Source organism: Culex pipiens, chromosome 2 (genome assembly GCF_016801865.2).
Source record: "Culex pipiens pallens isolate TS chromosome 2, TS_CPP_V2, whole genome shotgun sequence".
NCBI classification, from domain to species: domain Eukaryota; kingdom Metazoa; phylum Arthropoda; class Insecta; order Diptera; family Culicidae; genus Culex; species Culex pipiens.
The window spans coordinates 122,098,818-122,103,297 of record NC_068938.1 but is presented as its reverse complement, the minus strand read 5'-3'; positions in this window follow the sequence as shown (position 1 = coordinate 122,103,297).

Here is a 4,480-nt window from a genome sequence, read left to right as displayed (position 1 = left end):
TAAAATATTACTTGTTTTCATACGAAATGTGACGAACCTGCCACACTCAATAATGTGACGAGTACTCGTACACGACCTCCTTTCTTATCTAATGAGAACTTTTTGTTCATTAAATTAAGCACAATGTTCACGTCATCTCAATCATTCCAACAGTCCCTGACAGAAGCGTGTGCGTGTGCTCGAGAGGCGAAAAGCGGAAGTGGAGATATAGCGTAAATGAATAATTTATCTGTAATTATATCAATGAGTGTTCCCAAAGTGTCTGGTATATGCTTATCCCATTGGGGATGAATGTGCTAGTGAAAGGGTATGGCGCGGTGTGTAATGTGAGTGTGTTCACAATCAATCTATTATAAATTGCTCTCGAAATTTCAGAGGGCTCGCGCGAGGACTAAAGCACTTGGTTGATTTTGAACGTTAATCTGATAAGATGGTTTATATTGTAGAGTGACATGTTACATAATTGAACTATCCTTTTGGGAGTGAAAGTATTTCTAAGTTCGGTGTGGTCTCTTGAGCTTTCTTGTTGTAGTACGATAACGAGCTAAAATTATATTGAGTTAATAACACAACTCAACAATTATGAAGTTGATGAGAAAACCAAACTAAACATTACGTTTTTAATTAAATTTAAAATATCTGAACATGTAATTGTTAAAAGTAGGCTATTTAATACCGTTACCTCGAATAAGGAGATGAAAATGTCCCAAAAGTTTCTAAAAGGTAATCTTCGCTCCGGTTCTTTTGTCCTTCCCCCACAGACGACAATGTAATTGCTGGGTTACATGTTAGCCACATTCAGACATACTTTACAGGCTACACGTTAATGTGCAGAAATAAATCATTTCCCTTTTCTAAGCTAAAATCCCACCGCTCTGAATGTCTTGTTAAACTCTCATGTATGGAAATTTCACCGTCCGAGCCCCGGAAAAGAGCAGAAGGAGGTGGATAAGCCTGCCAACCCTCATTCCGTGGTATTCTTCCGTTTTTGCTCAGCCCATCGGAAACCGCATTGCCCAGTGGACTCAAAGCAAACGCAATCATGTTCGTATTACCCAACCAGTAATAAAATGAACGACATTGGACCGCATTTCACATTTCCTTCCGACCGTACCTCATACCAGAGAAAAGGCAGAAGTGGTTATATGGGGCTGAGCTAAGTTTTAATCCCAGCAGATAAGTGTGATATATGGAGGCTAGACTGGCAAGGCAGCACCAGCTTCAGCAAGACAAAATTATTGCCTTCCAAACTACCCAAAAACCGACGTTGAGGAAGGTCACTCCCTAAGCTCCGAATCGACTTTAATAACTTGCCGGCCCATTCAACGCCTCCAAATACGCTCCATCAACTTTTCCCAAACCACCCAAAATGGGTTCAGGCTTCAGCTGGAAGCTGGACTGGGTGATTGCCTAAAAGACGATTTTAGCCACTCTGACCAGCCGGTCAGGATGAAATGAGTAGAGGCGAAAATGTCCACACCACAACCAAGTTGTTAGGGAGCAGCACTCTGGAGAGCAGTTTATTACACAATTAATAGGATCTATTACGATAATTAATCTTCTTTGGTGGATGTTTTATTGCCGATTTCATCAGCTTAGGTTAGATGGAGATTTAGCGAGTGATAATTCAATCTGATGAACTTGCGTCCGCAATAGATGATGTCACAGTGGGGGAGGTGTTGAACTTTGTTTGATATCATATGCTTTGATGCTAATTTTGGATGCCGATATGGTGCTGATATGGTTCATTCATGTTGAACAAAGTCGTCAACGCGAGCCAGAAGCTATTTTAATCTGATCTAATCGATACCATCGCGTTGTCGTGTTTACTGAGTTGTTTCAGTCGCGATTACAAAATAAACACAGACACAAACTATTTATCGATAATAGAAGTTATTCATTGAACTTTAATGATTAGAGCGTTCCATGTTTCATGTTTGGTTAATGCCACGACCTGTGTTAGGTCGTCGAACCTCCAATCAGACAATCTTAACCCTCTACAACCCAACCACGCCTCTAGACTGGCTTCGATCTAAAAATTATAGAAAATTTTAGGGTAGGCAGTTTGAAAATGTGAAAACAAGCAAAAAATTGAAAAGGTGACTGTAAAAACATGAAAAAATTAGAAAGGAAAATTTAATGATAGGAGGTGGTAGAATAGGCCAAATACTACAAAAAAAAAAAACATATACTAAACAAGTTAAATGCAAATTAAAATATTAAAAATAAAACAAGTAAAGCACAAGAGAAGTAAAGTCTATCGAAGAAAAAAAAATTCAAAATTACACGGGAACACAAACAAAAATCTAAAAAAAGTTGGGCAGATTTTTCTCTGTCAACATACCCAGCTGAAGTCTTTGTTATTACTCCCCTCTGCGATTCTTGTGAAACTTTAGTTTAATGAGAAATTTTGATCTTCGATTACAATAAATGGGTTCGGAAAGTGGTAATATCCTTTCCAATATTCAATATTCTTAAAATCTTTTTGAAATTTTTTTTCTAGTTTGTCCAGTTTTTTTTCTTTTTTGCATTCTTATACACGTGCTTTTTTAGAACTTTACAAGAAGTTATAGAGTAAGTATAAACATGACATATAGAAATAAAGGGTTGTTCGCATGCAACCTTCACATTTTTTGCCTTCCTCACCTCACTGAGGCAAGGCTATAAAATCACTCGAAAAATGAAATTCTTAAATACACCTCCTAGATATACCTTCACGTATACCTATCGACTCAGAATCAAATTCTGAACAAATGTCTGTGGGGATGTGTGTAGACATGATTTTTTCTACACGATTATCTCAGAACTGGCTGAACCGATTTTGGCCGGATCCGCTTTATTCTGTTCGTTTTGGGGTCCCCTAAGACCCTATTAAATTTTATTCTGTTTAGTGAGGTACTTTTAAAGTTATGCCATGAAAAAGTTTTTTTTGGTGCTACAAAAAGGGTGTTTTTTGCATAACCTCAAAGGCTTGGTCTTTTTTCTTACGCGCGAGAGTCGCGCAGCATGCGTATCGCCCGGTTGCCACATTGCTTAAGCAGTGTCTGCGTCTCTTCTGAAAAAAGTATGTATTAATTATGTCACTGAATACATCATTTTGTCTCGACAAAGATTTACACGAACTTTTTATTGAAATATACAACTCATAAGACATTGTTTACTAAGGACAGTATGCAATTCCATCGTGCACCTAATGTTGACGTATCATCACTTTTAAATTCGATTACAGCCCCCCCCCCCCACACATTTTCTTTTAGGAGTTGGTAAAAAAAGAATTTAAAATTACTGTTCTGGTAAACACAATAATTATAAAAAAATAAATGGAAAAATAATTAAAAAAAGCTCTTAATTTAATTTGTAAATACAACCTAAAATACAACATGAATGTGAGGAAGGCACCAACCACCTTAAGGTGGATTTAGTAACGTTTTTTTTTTGTAATTTCTCGAAGCTTACCTCTAAGACCCAATGTCACTCCTGCTGACTGTATGTGTCATAAGTATATAAAGGTAGGTATAAAGTTTATTAAGGCCGTTGCAAATATTTTTCAAAGTTTATGTCGCCCCCCTCCCCCCCCATAAAAAATGTAAATGGAAATAGAAGTCTTATCAACTGAGAACAATCTAAAATACCTTTTTCTGCATTGAATTTTTATGAAATTACAATGTACAGTACCGCAAAAACTTTTTTTCTCGAAAAAAAAAAATTTTCGTCCATACTTAGAAATCTTGGAAATTAATGATTGCAAAACAACGGGACAGGTCGAGGGACAGGTGTATAATGCATTTTAAAACACTTTTTGCATTCAAATGTTGATACCGTGGCCTGTAATTTAAATTTTTAACTTTTTTAATATTTTTTTTCATTTCATTTCATTGCAACGTCTGGTTTCTTAAATATTACTTTTAATTCGAAACACAAGTAAAAAAATAAAATGGGATTATTTAAGGAAAACTTGAATAAGATGTACTTTATGAATAACTGCTTTGTAACTTAATATCATTTATGATAAATTAAGTTTTGTTAGTTCAAAATAGTCCAAGCAAGGCTAGCTATCAAGTTTTCCAAATCAAAACTATTCCGACCAATCCAAATATTAGTCCAGGGACATTACTAACATGTAAAAAAAATAAAATAAAATCAGTCTGGCGCTCGGCCACTTTACGACTCAGTTCGCTGGAAAACCGGCGAAACCCTCTGCTGCTACTTCACCGGCTGTTCCGGTCTGTCTCTCTATATCTCTCCGGTCGCAATGTGAAGCCGCCGACCAGTCATCGAGACTAGGATAATGAATGAAAATGATGGCAAGAAGGAAAACGAAGTGGTGTTGTTCACCAACACTGTGGGCTGTGTCTGTGTGGGCTGTGTGATGACGATCGGAAAAACTTCGTTTCCCCTGCTGGTGTTGGGGCGCATGCCCACTTGCACCCCGAGTGGCCACTAAGGACGGCGGGTCGGAACGGTGACATTTCCAGAGTGT